General features: G+C 43.1%; 2 long non-coding RNA genes across 12 annotated transcripts in view; one reads left to right on the top strand and one right to left on the bottom strand.

The window, feature by feature from the left end:
- Nucleotides 1-4,687: 4,687 nt before the first annotated feature.
- The window catches only part of LOC114595436 (uncharacterized), a 62,808-nt gene continuing 48,007 nt past the window's right edge, over nt 4,688-19,488 (bottom strand). For 7 of the 11 annotated variants that reach the window (XR_013392711.1, XR_013392712.1, XR_013392714.1 and 4 more), the window contains 3 exons: nt 15,542-15,687; nt 10,224-10,343; nt 4,688-4,921 (listed from right to left, as the gene is read on the bottom strand). This is a non-coding gene — a long non-coding RNA (uncharacterized LOC114595436). Of the gene's footprint in view, nt 4,922-9,932; nt 10,118-10,223; nt 10,344-15,541; nt 15,688-16,185; nt 16,359-19,488 lie in introns of all 11 variants that reach the window. The other 4 variants (XR_013392704.1, XR_013392713.1, XR_013392703.1 and 1 more) reach the window with 4 other exon arrangements.
- Nucleotides 10,356-15,497, top strand: LOC144327561 (uncharacterized). Its single transcript, XR_013392715.1, has 2 exons — nt 10,356-12,450; nt 12,943-15,497. It is a non-coding gene; the product is annotated as an uncharacterized LOC144327561 (long non-coding RNA).

Genomic DNA, 19,488 nt, shown 5'->3' with positions numbered 1-19,488 from the left:
AGACTGTTCAGGACATCTAGAGATGGAGAACGAGATCAGCGATGCATCACAAAGAGGAAAAGTTGTAGTGATCAGTGGCTTCAACTATCCTCACATAGACTGGCTACATTTGTGTTGCTGACACAATAAAGAGGTAAACTTTCTGGCCACCCTAAAATGACTCTGCCCTCGGACAGTGGGTCATGAGCAGTGGTGACCTGGATTTAATTTTAAGTGACACCTATGACCTGGTGTGCAATGTGGGTGTTGTTAAACCACTTGGGAACAATGACCATAGACATATCAAAGTGTGTGTAACCAGCCACTTGCGAAGAAAACCCAACACAGTCATTATGACTTCAAAAGAGAAAACAAAAGCAAAGTGAAAGGCTAAGTCAAGAGAGTCAAATCATTTCAAAATGCTTGGGAGTTGATTAAAACCACAATATTAAAAGCTCAGCTGGAATGCTTGCTGCGCATCAGGAAAAGTACCACCAGAGCCAAGAGGATGCCAGCAGGGCGGCCCAACAGAGTCAAAGATGCTATTAGAGGCAAGGAGGCGCCTTTTGGGAAATGGGAGTCTGGTCCACACAAGGAGAGCAAAAAGGAATAGATGCTTTGGCAAAAGAAATGCAAGCAGACAACAAGGGGTGGTAAAAAAGGACTTGAAGAGCACATTGCTAAAAACATAAAGCTCATCAACAACATGAATTTTAAACACATTAATAGCAGGAGACTGGCTAGGGAGGCAGTTGGACCTTCGCATGACAAGGGTGTCAAATGTGCTCTACAGAAAGATAAGGAGATTGCAGAGAAGCTGAATCTTTCTTCACAGCAGGAGATACAGGGCAGATATACAGTGGTACATCGGGTTAAGAACTTAATTCATTCTGGAGGTCCATTCTTAACCTGAAACTGTTCTTAACCTGAAGCACCACTTTAGCTAATGGGGCCTCCCACTGCCGCCGCACCACTGGAGCACGATTTCTGTTCTTATCCTGAAGCAAAGTTCTTAACCCAAGGTACTATTTCTGGGTTAGTGGAGTCTGTAACCTGAAGCGTCTGTAACCCGAGGTACCACTGTATATGTAGGCTGAGGAACTGAGGCAAAGAGTGATGGCACAAAAAGAAGTTCTAGGCTTTAAGAACAAATTGCCAGGTCTGGGTGATGCCTCCCTGAAAGTTCTTTTGAGAATTCAAATGTGAAATTGTTGGCCTCCCAACAAGAGACCAGCAAGTGTCCCTGACTCCCTGGCAGCCACCAGGTGTGCCCTGAAGTTAGGGTTCATTCTGGGGGTCTGAGTGCTCCCAAAGCCCACACTCTTCCGCTGAGCTACACCTTGGATTCTCTCTGTCTGAGAAAGTGTTATGAGGATAAACGCACATGAAGCCATTTCCCATCAAACCCTAAAGGGAGAACATCACATGTACGGCAAGTTGGAACACGCGTATTCTCTGAGGTATGCCCACAGTATACAGTACTTGGCTGCTGTCTCCTTATCTCTGGGTCACCATGAGAACAATGAAACACATTCTTTTCCTTGCACCATTTCACTTACTGAGACATATATAAATCCCTATAATAGCGGTGAAGGTCATCGTCAAGTATCAGAGACTCACACATTTTTTAGATTTGCCAGAGGGATGTTAAACTTCCAAAGAATATTAAACATCCAAACAATTATCCTTATTAAATGCAAACTGTATCTTTAGAACAAAAGAAATTACAAGCCTCCAAATCAGCACTCTGGCATAAATCTGTAGCAGCATTTGATTCTTTAAGGAGAATCTTAACTTTATCAACTGCACTAAGGGAAAGGCAGCTTCCATTATGCCTTTCTTAGAGCTGCAAAGGCTGGAGGAGGGCAAGCATTGTAGTTTTAGGTCATGTAACTTATCCAGATACATTTTTTAAAAAGTATTTTGTGTCAGATATCAAGGAAGACTCATGATGAAAGGGATTGCAATGGTAAACCATACCACACTGGCCTACGCAAACAACCCGACTTGCTGAGTAATGTGAATGCACATGTATAAAATCCTTTCCACATAGGTCCCACAATCAGAACACTCATTATCTGAATTTTGGTTATCCGGACACAAAGGAATTATACCCAAACATCATAACATGAAAGACAGATTCTTATATCCAAACAGCCAGAGTTTGCCCACTTCCTTATTTGTTTGTGTTTTGCTGCTTGGTGGCAGACATTTTGGGCAGAAGTCATGGAAGGCGGGAGAGATCAAACAAATCATGAATTAGAAAGGTTCCAATAGGAAATAATGGAAATGCTTGCCTATTGAACAATTTCCTGGGAATGCGCTTCGTTCAGAAAGCAAGACCTGCATGTGTACTTTGTTGTTCATTGGTCCCAAGGAATGGTGATACCTTTTCACACACATATTATTTTATTTTATTTTGTTTTATTAACATTTCTAACTCACCTTTCCTTCAAAGTGGCAAACACAGATCTCCATCCTTTCCATTTTGCCCTTACAACAACCCTGTGACATAGGTTAGGCTGTGAGGTACCAACTGGCCCAAGGTCACTGTGAACTCCATAGCTGAGTGGGGATTTGAACTCTGGTTCCTCTGGTCTTCCTCAAAGTTATATGGGAATTCTGAAAGCAAATGGTCCTTAAGAGTCATTTGGAAGCAATCCTGCTTAATGGGATCTTGAAGGGCTTGAGTGTTCATTTTGCGCCTTGGTTTCCTTCCTTGAAGCCTGTGTTGAGGTATAATCTTTATCATATTATTCATATTAGTATTATTAGTCATATTAGTCATATTAGTATTAGTCAGTGATCTGTCCAGCAGTCGTCGGCACTCATCATAGCTCTGGTAAGGAGCACATCTTTAGCACGGCGATCTTTAGCACGGAAAATAACATAGTCTAAGAGGTGCCAGTGGTTTGACTGAGGATGCCTCCATGAAGTTTTAAATTTATTTTTCTGTCGAAAGAGTGTGTTGGTAATAACAAGGTTGTGCGCTGCACACATCGTCAAACTAAGATTCCGTTCTGGTTGCTGTTTGCCAATTCCTTCTTTCCCAGTAGTCCCAGGCCACAGATCGAAATCTCGCCCAACTCTTGCTTTTAAATTGCCCAGGAGGATAATTTTATCTTCCTTAGGTGTCTCTGATAGGACAGTATCCAGTAAAAAAATTCTTTAGTGTCATCATCGGCAACCAGTGTTGGTGCATAAGCGCTTATAATAGTAGCCTGTTAGTTTTTGGGAAGTTTTATTTGAAGGGTTGAGAGTCGCTCATTAATGCCGGTAGGGACTTCTGACAGGAGCGTCACAAGATGGTTTTTGATAGCGAAGCCTACCCCATGTATTTGATGTTCTTGTTGAGATAGACCTTTCCAGAAGAATGTGTAGCCTCCTTTTTCTTCCTTCAGTTGTCCCTCGCCTGCTCTTTGAGTCTCTTGAAGTGCTGCAATATCGATGTTAAAACGTCGCAGCTCTCTTGCAATGATGGCAGTTCTGCTTTCAGGATGCTCGCTGTCTGTGTTATCTGACAACGTCCGTATATTCCATGTTCCAAAGCTCAACTGTCTTTTACGACTGCGAGGTGGTGACCCCACTAGCTGCCGTAATCCAGTCAGGGGGAAAGGGAAGCAGACTATGTTTAGGGCACCTTTTCTAGCCCCTCCCCCTTTTCGGGATGAGCAGAGTGGGTCCTAAAAAGGGCTTCTCAGTCATGGATACAGCTGCCGAGCTGCTCAACTGCCTCATTGCTTGAGTCAGAATGACTGAATCTGTATCCACCGCCCATGTGCCGGTTCATGGCTAGGGACTTTCAGATTTCATGATTCTGCCCCCGTTAACATTTGCCGATCACCATGGAACTTTTGGGGCTTGGGTTTGGGAAGGGTTTTGGAAGATGCCCGTGTGTGAATTTGTTTTATGTGTGTAGATCAGTGCACGCTGACCAATGCACAGTCTTCACAGTAAGACTCTGTTCCGATGGCATGAGTAGTCATGACGACCGGTAGATTCTTATCCGCTGCAGCCTTCATCCGTCTTCACAGTTGTTGTAACATACCACTTGTTCTCTTCCTCCTGTTCTGCCATTGAGGACTTCTTGGATCATTCTTTGTCTAGCTCCTTCCCTTTGACCTTACCACCTTGGGTAACCCTGCTGGGAGTATGAGATTCCCGATGGCTTCACTCACAAGGGTCATAGGAATGTGCAAGCCCACTCACCATGACAAGGTGATGATCCAGTGAGTGAGTCTCATAGTTAGACGTACAGTGATCATCTTTTTATCACCTCTACCCCTTCCCCATTCATCAGCAACTTCAATCATTCACCAAGGAACAGTGTCAGAGAGATCACCTGTTCAACAGCTTCACAATCAGATTAGGAGATATATCCAAGCAAAGAAAATATGAAATAAACAAATAAACCTGTAATGGCAACAACAACAAAAATACAAACTGAGAACATGGCAAACTGTTCATGCATCAATTTTGAAATTAAAAATTTAAAAATTCTCCAAGTTTGACTGGAAGGGTGGGTGGAGTGGAACACAAGGCAAAACTAATCCATGGAACAACAACAGAATTTAACGGAACCACCACTCCCTCCTGGCTTCAGTGATGCCCATGGAATAATATTTTCTTTTTTAATCTAAGGACAATTTGTACTATTTGGATATTTAAAGGCCATCACATTAGGAAAGATTACATGTGTTTGTCAATCTAGAGATAAAAATATATTTATTGATTAGTTTAATTAACACTTTTTTAGATGTGCAATGTCCTGAGCAATGGCTCACTTTTAGCGTAGAAGCCCAAAGGCCAAATCAAAGTGGGAAGGGGGGGGGGCTCCAGAGGTTTTCTGGGCTTGTCCAAGGCGTACAAGGTGGCCCAGGTTGAAGCAGGATCTCCCTCAAAGCACTTCATGCTTCCTTGGCGTCTCATTGCAGGTGAGTATCTGTGAAAAGCAAAATGAGTGACAATATAAAGGAAATGCCAGAGTGGTGGCAAGAGAGGGCAAAGGTCAGGGTGGGGGACAGGAGCCAAGAGAGCCTCATTGGGGCAGGCAGGTCAAGACTGTAATGATTTACCCCAACCTTAAAAAATCCCAGGGCTATGGGAGGGAAATTGACAGATGTCAAATAGTGTTTTTGTCTCGTGCTTCTTGCTCTTTGTCTTTGAAGGGCAGCAGTGTTAAAAAGTTCTGCTGGAGGCTTTTGCTGGACACATCATTTCAGCCTAGTTCCTTACTCATGTCTCCCTTTGCTTCCAAATTACAGGTAAAGGGTAAAGGGACCCCTGACCATTAGGTCCAGTCGTGGCCGACTCTGGGGTTGTGGTGCTCATCTCGCTTTATTGGCCGAGGGAGCTGGCGTACAGCTTCCGGGTCATGTGGCTAGCATGACTAAGCCGCTTCTGGCGAACCAGAGCAGCGCACGGAAACGCCGTTTACCTTCCCGCCGGAGCGGTACCTATTTATCTACTTGCACTTCGTGCTTTTGAACTGCTAGGTTGGCAAGGAGCATGGACCGAGCAACGGGAGCTCACCCTGCCGCGGGGATTCGAACCGCTGACCTTCTGATCGGCAAGCCGTAGGCTCAGTGGTTTAACCCACAGCGCCACCCACGTCCCTTTCTTCCAAATTACTACAGCTCTTTTTCATTTCATTGGGTTTAATTCTGCTTTATTTTTTCTGTTTTGCTTGGGTCTGCCTAAGAGAGCCATCCTCTACACAAGAAGTTGGCATGAAACAAGCTTAGCGTAAATTAAACAGGCATAACATTTTACCAGATCCAAGCTGCTCAGCAGCTGGGCTACTGCTGCCTAAGCCTGCCCAGGCCTAGCAGAGCGAAAGTGAGCCTTTATGAATTACACCACCTTTTTGGTTGTCTGAATTTACATTGAATTGTCAAGTCAGATGACCAAGCTGAACAGGCACAAGATCCATCCTAAGTTTAGGTTCCCAGATTTTTTTCAATGAATCTGGGGACACTTTTCAACTTCAATGGATTTTGTATGGGGACTGATTTGTAAATCTGGGAACTGACTCTGGAAAACGGGGACGTCTGATAACCTTATCCTAAATGCCCCTGACATCCTGCTATGTCATGCCACCAGAATGCCATTTTTCAGGGCTTACACTGGCTTAAGATCTGTCAGGCTTGTATTAGTCCGCTGGGATGGAAGGGAAGAGATACAATGGCATATCTCTGGAAGAGCTGAGCCTGAGGGAGTTAAGCTGGTTTCCTCTGGATGTGCCAAGAACCTTCTGGCTCAGCCAGAGATCCACTGGATCCTAACCATCCTCACACAGTGGATCATGATATTGGATTGTTCCCTAAGTGTAGCTTATTTGTTCTTATTAGAGCTAGTGAATAGAATAGCTTAGAATTGTTCTTTAGAATAGTTCTGAGTTTGTAGTCTCCTTTACACCGTCTCAAGCTATTTTGTTATTTTATTAATTTATCTGCCAGTGTGCCTTATTCATTATTGTACAATTTTTCTTTGTGTGTCTGTTTCACTCACTATTGTCTGTTACTGGGCTTCAGTGCTAATGTGTGCACAAGTGCTCACTGTTGTAAGCAGGAGAGTATCACACAATACAATTACTCCCTATTGCAAATAAGAGGCTTTGCCCCAGTGAAAATAGGAGCACAGCAGAGACAAAGATTTGAGCCCCACACCCTGCTAGAGCCCCGTTTCTAGTTGGGGGCTTTGCACCTAGACATTGCTAATTGCATCACAACTACGGTAGTTTGGCCCTCTGTGATTCATGCTCTTCAGAAGTGACTCAAAACTGACATCCAAATTATGTGGCATCTTATTGTTTAGCCATTGAGTATTGAAACTTTGAAGCCCTCTTCACTTTGAAAATCTTGACAACACTGCCTGAAATCGTTACGACAACTGAATGACTATACATTAAGGGGATTACATTTTTTAATGTTTCCAGTGGCAACATTTTAATCAAGTAAATCACTTCTTGTATAGAAAGTGGATGCAAGGTTACTTAGAAGTTCTAATAGACTTTGCTAATCTTCATAATTGCTTAAGAACTTGGACAATTAAATACCTCAGAATATTAGTATCCTGAGGCTGTGTACAGACAATAGTTTTTCATAGATTTGAAGGAGATATAATGCAGCAATCATTGCTCATGGTATGCATTTATTTTACCCATCCTTTGCCAGTGTTTGTCAAACTGGCTTTCTACATATTTTTATAGCGCGCCAAAATTCTGCAAAACCTCTTCAATAGCAAACATCTGATAATAGAGGCAAGGTAACACTATTCAAATGTTTCATTGAACATGTGGGATGGGAAGTCAGATCACTTGTGTTGTTCCCAATCCCAGACACAAGAATGTTCAGCTTAACATGGGCATAGTTTATATGTGTATGCATGCACATGACTGGGATCTTTGCTTTTCCAAGGTTCTTGATTGTACATAAAGAACTTGTTCCATTGTACGAATCAATGCATGTAAACGGAACACATGGAGGTTGGAAATGGAGATGGCAAGTGTGTGATCCCACTCCCCCTACCCTCAGGACATCAAAGAGCAATTATTCCTCCAGAAATACTATGGGAAGCCTCCTCTGCAAGTGATTGCTTTAGGCTCCCAGGGCCTTTTTTAGTCAATCTATTGAGCTTTGTTTTTGGCATACTAGTGTCCACCATTAGCATGAATTGCTGCCATGATGGGACCAAAAAACTCTGTACACCACAGACAATTATAACACCAGCACACAGCAGTGCTGCCTAGATCATAGCAGTATCAGAGCAGGTGAAGGATCTTAGAAAAGGGATCAGAGATGAATCAGGGGCCCTGGGAAACAAGGTTGGAAGCTGGCCATGAGGGGCAGAGCAGAAGGATAGAGTGGCTTTTCTGAAAGGGAAAGGAAAGACGATAGGCAAACAACAGAGATGTTCGTGGTGCAACTCTGCAGAGCTAAGAAGAGCTGAAATTCAAATATTAATCTGATAACAAAAACAGCTAAATCCTTGGCTGCAAGGCTCTGGAAGAAATATGAAAGACAGCAAAAATTCTGGTACCCATGAAACATGTCTTAGGCCTGGGATTGGGATCCTGTGTCTTCCAGGTGGTACTGGCCTCCCCCTGCCACTGCCTCATGGCATGGTCAGGGATAGGGGGAGTTGTATTCCACACCAAGAGCATCTGGGAGGGCACAGTTCCCCACTCCTGTCCTAAGGAGAACTGTGGTGCCCCATGTTGCACGTTCAGAAAAGTGATGGCATTCCTACGATAGTTGGACAACTGGGCACTCTGGGGGGGGGGGGACCCCATGTACTATATTATCAGTCAGCCTGCTCCCTTCAACAAGCTCCTCAAATACCAATTAGGCAAGCACCAGCTTGCTTCCAGGGGGGAAACTGAATGACTCACATTGTGTTTCTGGCTGATAGCAGAGTGTCCATGTTTCTAAGACAATAACAAATTCTGCCACATCCCTCTGTGAAGGAATTATAGACATGGATACTAGACAGGAAGAGTGTTCCAGGACTTATAAGCTAGCCCCACCGGATGCTCACATCAATTATTAGTCTGGCTAGGTTTAATGGAGCTCAGAAATAAATTTCATGAACAGAATGTGTGCAGCATCTCCTTCCAGATTTTTAGTATGTTTTGTCTGTCACGATTTGACAAGAAAGCAAGAATTAGCAAGTTACAGATGCAACCAGACTCTTTTAACCTATAATTTCATTTTATCTATTTTTTTTTCTTGAATTGCACTGAGACTCATGTACATTTTTTATAGCTATAGAGAGTAAGTTTACACCAGAGGTTGTCAAACTTTGGACCCATTTGAGACAGCTGACAATTACTGCTTCACAAAAGAGTGGTGAAGGGGCGCAGCCAGTCACTTAGGGGTTGTCCGCACTTCTGCTTGTCCTAGAAAGCACAGGTCCAAGTAGTTTTCCCCTTGCTCTATTCCTTTCCCAGGGAAAAGCCACTCTTTAGCTCTAAATCAGAGCTAAATCTAAATCCATGGAAAACCTGATTGCTGTTTGCTCCGATTGAGCGATAAAGAGCTGTTTTTCCAGAGGAAAGCAGCAGAAGAAGAGGAAGTGTGGATAAGCTGTAAATGGCGGCAGATGGAGACAGAGTTTGGGCATAATCAGCTTGCAATTACTGGTATCTCTGTTGATATCCAATCCATCTTTGGCAACTGCTAAATTCTTTGCCACAGCATTTTATTTGTGGTAAGGAGTTCCATAGTTCATCTTTTCTCAAGCTAACTACAGGCATTTGCTCTGAAGGTCTTGTGAGAGCCTTGCCAGTTTAATCAGAGTTTTCTTTTTCTTTCATATTTTCCCCGTTGCCTCCCTCAAATGCCTCACAAAGTATGTGTATACATTTCCTGTAATTTCCCTGTTTGAGAAACACTGATTCACACTGTTTCAAATTGTTTCCATTTATAAGCTTGTCCACACAAAATATGCATGACAGCAAAGCACTCTTTTAAAAGGAAAATAAAATAAACCTTAAAACCTTAGCAAAAAATAAACACACCAAATATTTACATTTTGAGTCAGAACAGTAAACCACATTTATTTGTTAACTTCATTTTTTCTGTTTTCCCTTTGCTTTTGTTTAAACCAATTCACAAACCAAGAACATATTGTCCACTAATAATGAACCATTTGTCATTGACATTACTACAAATTTATTATGCTACTTTTGTGATATAAAAATGGCACGTGAAAAATGGTCCATTTATTTATTTAAATCATTTATTATTCCTATGATCCTTGTTTATAAAACCCAATGCAAGTTATTCAAAGAAAGAAAGAAAGAAAGAAAGAAAGAAAGAAAGAAAGAAAGAAAGAAACCAGTATACTACACATGACTGATTCGCTTTCCTTTTTGTCTTTAGAAGCTGCAAAATGCATCTGAATAGGGCCACCAGGTAGCAGGCGTGGCAGCTCTAGGAGGCTGAAGGTACCTTTGTTTTCAGGGGAGCAGACCCCTCAATCTCGAGGCTGCCCTATGCATGTCACACACGCTGCAGGTCCAGTGGCTCCTCCAGCGCGCTCGGCCTCCTCCATCATGGGCTCTCTGGGCCCGCCCAGTCTTGGGGGCAACCTGGCGCCTCTGCCATTCATTATAGTCATGGAAACTCTGGCCAACCTGATTTGTCAAAGCACCAAGATGGAGGGGATATCGGAAAATGGTAAAGAATATGTTCTCGTTTTATTTGAATATGATATTCTACTCTTTCTGATCAGAGTCTTACCTGAGATTCAAGCTGTGTTGGAGTCCTTTCATGCTGCAAATAGTCTGGAGGTTAATTATCACAAATCCATTATGCTATGTAGGTAGGTATGCCTCTGGATGATCAGCTTATGGGCTCATTCTGCAACCAAAAATGTCCAACAACTTAAGAGGAGGAATTATTATCCATTAGTAAAGGAAATTAAGGCTGATTTACACAAATGGGGCTCTTTAGATCCCTCTTGGTTGGGGAGAACATCTGCAGTAAGAATGACACTCTATTGCCCAGGTTTTTATTTTTCTTCCATTTGCTTCCCAGTTGGTTAGGTGGAAAATGACGTTATCAATGGCAAAAACTCCCCCACAGCCCACAACCATATTTAAAAGGGGATTGGATCTCAATCAGCCAAAGAGGCATATTTCTGCCTGGTGCCTAGAGGTGTAGAATGAAGGCGCCAACTGAGCCTCCCTGGAGAGAGCATTCCACAAGCAGGGAGCCTCTGCAGAAAAGGCCCTTCAGACCTCTCGTGGAGGAAGCACGTGAAGCAGAAGGGCCTCCAATCTCTCACCACTGGTTGTGTTTGATGGTGAGACTGTCACTCTCCACCTAGCAGAGGCTGGTCAGGTGGGCGGGGACAGCTGGCCCCTTCATCCCCATGCACCCCTTCACATATTAGTGTGCACAGTTGCCTAAGGGCCTGTGGCTCAAACTCCACATTATAGGAATGCCATGTTTTGTTGCTTCACAGATACGTTTCTGAGCACAATTCAGAGTGTTGGTGCTGACTTTTAAAGCCCTAAACGGCCTCTGTCCTGTATACCTGAAGGAGCGTCTCCACCCCCATCATTCTACCCGGGCACTGAGGTCCAGCGCCGAGGGCCTTCTGGCGGTTCCCTCCCTGCGAGAAGAGAAGTTACAGGGAACCAGGCAGAGGGCCTCCTCGGTAGTGGCACCCACCCTGTGGAACGCCCTCCTATCAGATGTCAAAGAAATAAACAACTATATGACATTTAGAAAGCATCTGAAGGCAGCCCTGTTTAGGTAAGTTTTTAATGATGTTTTAATGTATTTTTAATCTTTTGTTGGAAGCCGCCCAGAATGGCTGGGAAAACCCAGCCAGATGGGTGGGGTAGAAATAAATTATTATTATTATTATTATTATTATTATTATTATTATTATTATTATTATTAACAGAAAAAACAGCTGAACATGTGGGTGGAGGAAGAATTATGGGAGAGGAGGAAAGTTGTGTAACCCTTTGTCCGCTGGTCGTTTTTCACCTTTCCCCAAGCATTTTGACTCACAGGTGGAAATGTATCAGGGGAAATATAGAACTCCTTTATGTTTCCCTGTGGTTGGGGCAGGGAAGAACAGCTTCATAGAGAGCAATTTTGAACTGGAAAAGGACAGGAGGAGAACAAATTAAGCAACCGCCATGGCTCCTTCTACTCAAACACAGTCAGACTGATTGTGCTTTAAAATGTCAAGGAAAGACAGTCTCTGTAAAATGTGACTTAAGTCTTTCTCAGTGGTAGCCCTGGGCCTCTCAGAAGAACTGTCTCTCAGAGAAAGCCCATCAGAGCACAGGGTGTGGAGGCTGACTGCTTTTAATCTGTTGCTGTGGGAAGGTATTCTCCTTTGTCTGACTAGCTTGTCAGTGCATTTCAATTGTTCAATTGTTCCAATTGCTTCAAATGTTGCTATGAGCAGCCTCAAGCCTAGGAGAGGCAGGCAGGGCAGAATCGTTTTGAATACATTTTACACTTGCATGGTGCATGTGTGTATTTTGTGTTTGGGGTTGTTTTCCTGACAACAAAAAGGCATATGAGACTCAGTTCAGGTATTGCCCTCCGTCTGTTCACTAAAGGATGTTGCCCACAATGCAGATGAAGCATCGTTCATACTTTTGATCTGGTGGGAGATCATCTACACTGCAGCTGAGGCAAAAGCTACACATGTTGGGGGGCTCTGTGGTTTCCCCCTCTGCATTTTAAAACTGTTAGTCTGGGCAGGCAGTGAGTCAGAGCAAGGGAGTGTGGAGGTGTTTTCTCTTCTGGTCCTTTTTCAGTTTGAAAAATCAGACTCTTCAAGCTGCTTTTTCACTCCAAGCTACAGAAAACCTATGGAGAGCCCGTATTTTTTCCTTCTGTGAGGAGGAGGAAGTGTTTGTGCTGAAGAACCCTGAGATGAAAAATAAGTATGAATTCTCCACATACCTTTCTCCACTTCAACTGATCGTCTGCCCAGGTAAATTTTGTTGTTATTGTTGTTTTTAAAAAAGAACTGAAGGAGGGGGAAAACCAATGTAACATGTAGCTTGAGCCCGAAACTGAATGGTGGGCCCATTCTTCAGGGGCAGCCTCTAGACGGAATGAGTTTTAAGACACTCCATTGCTGAACTCCAGTCACCAAATGTAATTTAAGAAGCTCCATGACAATTACTCATGAGACGGGGCAGGTGGTTTAACAGCAGTTAACACCACATCTTTCTTCATAGACTTTGCTTTGTTCTCCTGCTGAGCATCACCAAGGGAGCAGAAGTATTATAACTGCCTACAAATATCTAAAATATTAGTTTGTCTTTGTGAAAACTTTCTATGTTTTAACTTGGCAAAGCCATTCCTATTGGCATCATTAAACAATTGTATTTAACTGGGAAATGTTTGCTACTGATTTGGGGAGCGCAAACCGATTTTCATTCTGTTGCCTCGCCTTGCCTTCCCCTTTCTGCCTTTCCAGCTCTTTGTATACAGGTTATAAAGGATCAAGAGTGAGAATAATGAATGGTCAAAAATCCAGCTGCAAGACGGCTGTGCAAGATGGGGGTGTATCTGGAGTAATGACCTTTAAAAGCAGACAGATACAAATGGGCAGCCAGGCTCTATTCAGCCTTTCACACACAATTTTTTTATGGTCTCAGTGGGATTTCTGTTGTCAGCAGTACGAGGAAGAATATGCCTGAACTCTCTGCTTAATGACCAACTGAAGGGGAAGAGCTGAAGCTGAAACGGTCAGAATCACACACAATGTCAGCCCTGTAAAGGATCTCATATATGCAACATTCAGGTGTAATTTTTTTTTAAGTGCATGTGTTATTTTCCATTATCCTTGGTGGAATCACACATATATTGAAGGGCAAAATAAATGGCCTAACTTCAAAGCATGTGGATATCTCCAGGTAGTTACTGAATGTTTAATTTAGCAGTTGATGAATTGTATTGTTGGTTTTGTTGCATGTCACATCTGGTGCTTTGGGGAAAAGTGGAAGCAACGGATAAATACTGTCACAGATACTGGCTGACCATCCGTTGTTAATATGATCACTTGATAATCAGAAAAGATTAACTGATATTTCATCACTGTGAGTTAAGAACAGGATATGTCCTCCAGGCAGCTGGGAATTTTTCACCAGATTTTGGACTTTTGAAGAATTCCACAGCAAGTAGCTTTTCCTATGGGGGGAAAGGTTGTACTGTCTGCTGAAGGTGTACATTTACTAGAAGTGTGCACAGGCCCCAAGATTCACCTGGTATCTGTGCATTTAAAAAAAGAAAATCCAATCTGTTTCTGAGTACTCTGCTCTCTCTCTCTCTCTCTCTCTCTCTCTCTCTCACACACACACACACACACACACACACACACTGAACTGTAATTCTGGTCTTGTATAAAATGAAACTCTATGTTCTTCACTCACTGCAATGGGGGATTTAATAATGCCAACCACTTTTTCCCTCTTTGGTCAAAGTGAATGAAATGTGCCTGCAGAGGAGGCCCTCCAAAGTGGATTAAGCCTTCCAAATTGCAGTCAAAGATGGCTTTTCATGGGGGAAGTAGAAAAAAAGGATTAAGATTTATCTATAATATATTGGGGGGTGGGGAGTCCGGGCTTGTCTTTCTAGCTTTCAAATAATTAGGAGGCAGACCACTGGTGCATTCACAGATCTCTCTCCACAAAAGGTGGTAACAGGCTCCTTGCAAGCCACCTAAAACGTATGCGCTGCTGGCAACCCTGGCTCAGACAGAGGGGGGCACCCTGCTCTGCTTGGGGGCGCAGAGCACAGCTTGTTGGAAGATGTGCAGCAGCAGCCACCTGGCTGCCATGCTGAATCTAGAGCCCTGCTGCAGCTGACATTAGAATGTGCCTCGTCCTCTGGATGCCTCTGGGCGGCACTAAATAAAAGTGAAATTCTTTAGCACTGCCTATGGGCTTCTCAGGAATCAGGCTAGTGGAGAGACAGATAAATTTAGGAAAGAAACACCTCCCCCCGACCTTTGCAGGCTAAGCATAGCACAGACATCACCCACCCCAAAAGGGGTATGTCCCTTACACCAGATGCATGCTATATCTGGACTAGGAAATATTATACTCAGAAGGGGATGCACGCTTGATTGGGCAGGTTTTAAGAACACTCAAACAAAATAATCTAGATGGATTGGGGAAATCTGCAATCAAAGCAACATGCTAGGCTAGGCACAGCTGCCCAAAGTGTCTCAGGGCAGGTTTGAACTAGGTGAATCCATCTCAGATGGTTGTATGAAATTGGCTCCTGCAGGCTGCACCCATGACTTATCCACCCCAAGTAGCTTTAATTACTCAGAAGCACCCCATACTTTGAGCAATGAACTCACCTAGGAGGAAACCATCAAAATCATCCTTGCCCTGAATTAAACATCTCCCTAAGCATGCATGTCTATCCCTTCCCAACATTCATATCTACCCATATCATAAATCAGACACAGAACAACTTGGCCACAATACGGAAATTTTGCCCATGGTATGACTATTTTCCACCTTCCCATTTTGACTCTCTGGCACCCTGTGTGTATAACCTAGCAATTCTAAAACATAGGTGCGCTTTTACTATCACAAGTTTGAATGTATTGCTCTCAGCTGTACTCAAGGGACGATTCCAACAGATTCCACACACAAAATGCTTATGCCCCTGTGGAGATGGCAGTACCAAATCGGTGGTACACGCCCTTCTGGCTTGCACTCTTAATAAAAACTTGAGGAATGAGATTATCACCCCTCTTGTATTGTCCATTCTGGGTAGCCCAGCCACTGCCACAGTGTCCTTTCTCTTGGCAGATCAAGATGAGCAGGTGACAGCAAAGGCTGCAAGGTTTTTAGCTGGGGCAATCAGAACAAGATCCACTATTTGACTACTGATTCAAAACCCTAAAATGTGTTTTATAGAATTGACTTTTTATTACTGTTTTCTTACTTTGTATATAGTATTGTTGTTTTATTGCTATGGCTGATGGCTGACACAAATAAAGATTCAATCAATCAATCAATCAATCAATCAATCAATCAGAGAGATAATTTTTAACAAACCTTTGTTGCTTGCATGCAGTTGACCATATGAAGATTTCTTGGGGCATTTGGGTAGTCATGGTGTACTTGGGTTTCTGGAAAATTGGAGCTGCCTCCTATACCTCGAGGGCTGTTTCCTCTGCCACTCCTAGTCAGAATATCTTGTCCTGCCCAGAACACAGATAAGAAACTGAGCTTGAGTTGAAACCATGGTGGAACTCCCTTCCTTGTCTTCTGGATTCCTAGTAACTCTTTCCCTGTTCCATTCAACTATGCCCTAATATCAGATATGTAACAGCTGGATCACAACTGGCATGCTTTTTCATACAAGATGAAACATCTCAATGTCAAGGAAAACCAAAAGACTTTTTGATAAGGCTAGTGAAATTTATCAGTGGTTGACACATCCCTAATTCTGAGCAGGTTTCCAAGTGAAACAGGTCCTGCCTACGTAAGTTCTCAATTTGTCTTTCTTGATACCAGCAGTCAAACGCAATTACCCAGATTATGCCAGCAGAAGCTGCCAGTGATGGATCAAGTGATTGGCTACCCATGGCTGCACTCTCTGCTAAACCATTCTATGCACACACTTCGGATGAAAGCCCCTGAAAATGTGTGGGATTTGGATGTACTTTTCCTGAAAGTGCTTCAACTTTGAGACTTACACAACATGCTTTACATGCTTTCCATTAGGGTCACACAGTCTGACTTGCAGTGCCTGACATTGCTGAGGGAAGAGAAAATATAATGCAATGGCTTGTTTTTATTAGTAAGAGTAAACTGAAGAAAAGGAAGCCAAAGAAATTACCTATTGCTTGTCTTCTGTAGCAGAGAGATACTGAAAACACAAATTAGTCATTAGCACGGCTCAATTTGTTACATTGCTGCCTTGGAGCCAAAATGGTTTTGTTGCTCTTATTATTTCTGCCACAGTATTTCCTAGGGTACCAAGCAAAGGGACTGTGAGATACAACCTGCCAATTATTAAACAGAAACATAAAGTAAAGGGACATTTCTTCCCCACCCCCAAATCTATCAATCTAATTTGTTGAAAAACAATGCTGAACAGTGTGAAAAGAGGGTCGGGAAATGTCAGGGGCAAGTCTTGGTATTTCATTCCCATGCTAGCACTTGGCCTGATCCCCAGAATTAACACTAATGATAACATTGGATGCCATACTAATAGAGCTGTAATCCTCTTGATGAGACGCAAGACTGGTGGCTATCCAAAGTCCCTTCTGCAGCGGCATTTCATCTGGAAATATACTAGGTATATATTTCCTAAGGGAGTTCAATCAGAAGACTGTCCAATTACTACCTTGCTAGCAGAGTGAATGGTAACACTCACAGAAACTTGAAATGGCTCCCCTGGTTATGAGTACATCTGATAGAAACATGAGCCATGGTTCATCCTTCCTTTCCAACACTGAGTGCTGGTGGAGACATTTAAGGGAAAAATGGCCTGTGAAAAATAGCCCTGCTGCTCAGGAGAATAAAGCCAGTTCAAGCAAAGAAGATACAGGTAACCCTGAAAAAATGTGACAATCTGTTGCAAAGGAAGAGCTACACAGCAAAAAGCAATGCAGGCCCCAAACAACATTTTCAAAAAACAGAACACTAGTAATCTGATAGAAGAGAAGGCATTTTTTCCAGGGAGTATATATTCACTTTTAGTCCAGTGATGTGAACGTGAAGAGAGGGGAATGCTGTTTATTTCTGTGATCTGTAGGCTACCAGCAACTGTGTCAATGCTGGAACATTATGAGACTCCTTCCAAAAATGAGACATACAAAATACAAACAGAGATCTACTCTTTCGAGCAGATTTTTCTTTGAATGCTACAGTTGAAATTGCAGAGCAGAATCACAAAGGGGCTGCTCACCTATGAAATAGGTTGGACAGAGCGGCAGTCTCACGTGTGCTCCATGACGGGCCCATTCTACCTTGTTTTTTCCAGATTTTGTTTAATGCGTGAAAAATTCACATTTGAATTTATAAACAACTTGGATGAAGGAATTGAGAGGATGCTCATCAAATCTGCAGATGACACCAAACTGGGAGGGGTAGCTAATGCTGCAGAATACAGAATTGGTATTTAAAATGACCTTAAAAAGGTAAAGGTACCCCTGCCCATCAGGGCCAGTCGTGACCGACTCTAGGGTTGCGCGCTCATCTCGCTCAAGAGGCCGGGAGCCAGCGCTGTCCGAAGACACTTCCAGGTCACGTGGCCAGCGTGACGAAGCTGCATCTGGCGAGCCAGCACCAGCGCCGCACACAGAAACGCTGTTTACCTTCCCGCTAGAAAGCAGTCCCTATTTATCTACTTGCACTTAGGGGTGCTTTCGAACTGCTAGGTAGGCAGGAGCTGGGACCGAACGACAGGAGCTCACCCCGCTGCGGGGATTCGAACCGCCGACCTTTCGATCGGCAGGTCCTAGGCTCTGTGGTTTAACCCACAGTGCCACCCGCTTCCCCAAAATGACCTTAACAGAGTGGAAAACTGGGTCCAAACAAACAAAATGAATTTCAGTAGGGATAAATGTAAGGTTCTGACTTAGGCAGGAAGAACCAGATGCACAAATATGAGATGAGAGACACACAGTTTACTAATAGTATATGTGAAAAGGATCTAGGGGTCTTAGTGGACCACAACACGAGTCAACAGTGTGATGCAGCAGCAAAAAAAGCTACTGGGCTTTCTCGGCTGTGGCTCCGATCTGGTGGAACACTCTGTCACAAGAGACCAGGGCCCTGCGGGACTTGACATCTTTCCGCAGGGCCTGCAAGACAGAGCTGTTCCACCAGGCCTTTGGCTAGGGCACAGCCTGACTCCCTCCCTCGGCAATCTTTGCGGAGCTCTGGCCCAATGGTTGCCAGTGGCTTGAATTAATTAATTAATTTTTATAATGAATGATTTTAGAATGTTGTTTATGCTGTACTTTTGTACTGTTTTATTGTTGTTAGCCGCCCTGAGCCCGGCTTCGGCTGGGGAGGGCGGGATATAAATAAAATTTATTTTTATTATTATTATTATTATTATTATTATTATTATTATTATTATTATTACTGCTATCCTAGACTGCATCAACAGAAGTATAGGATCCAGATCAAGGGAAATGATAGTACCACTCTATTCTGCCTTGGTCAGACCATGCCTGGAATCCTGTGTCCAATTCTGGACACCACAATTTAAGAAGGATGTTGACAAGCTGGAAGGTGTGCAGAGGAGGACAACCAAGATGATTAAGAGTCTAGAAACCAAGCCTTATGAGGAACAATATGCTTAGCCTAGGTATCTTTAGCCTGGAAAAGAGGTGGCTGCGATATGATAGCTATCTTCAAATATCTCAAGGGCTGTCACATGGAAGATGGAGAAAGCTTGCTTTCTCTTGCCCTGGAGGGTAGGACTCAAACCAATGGCTTCAAGTTACAAGAAATAAAATACCAACTAACATGAAGAAGAACTTTTTGTTTGACAGTGGAATGGTCTCCCCTGGGAGGTTGTGGACTCTCCTTCCTTGGAGGATTTTAAGCAGAGATTGGATGGCCATCTATCATGGATGCTTTAGTTGAGATTCCTGCATTGCAGGGGGTGGACCAGATGACCCTTGGGGTCCCTTCCAATGATTCTGTGATTCTATGAATTATTCTACTTTCTGGTGAAATATGCGTTTTGAATGAATTTGTTTCCTGAAACACATTTCATATGGTTTTCAAAGCATTTTTCAATGCATTCTTTCTGTAAGATACACATCTTTATCCACACTTTTTGAACTGTACTGCAAAAATTAGTGAGTAATCTGATTTATTGTGGTATTCCAATCTGCATTTAAGTAGAGGACCAGTGCATTAGCTCAACCTATGCTAAAATGCAGACCAAACAAATTTCTCTCCATCCTTACTGTTTAAAGTCCCTGGTATACAACCGTCAAAAATAGAATAAATGTATGTGCTTTGGGGGAACCATG

Source organism: Podarcis muralis, chromosome 4 (assembly GCF_964188315.1).
Source record: "Podarcis muralis chromosome 4, rPodMur119.hap1.1, whole genome shotgun sequence".
In the NCBI taxonomy this organism is placed as follows: domain Eukaryota; kingdom Metazoa; phylum Chordata; class Lepidosauria; order Squamata; family Lacertidae; genus Podarcis; species Podarcis muralis.
Note: the sequence above shows the minus strand (reverse complement) of the source record. Positions and strands in the feature narration are given on the sequence as shown.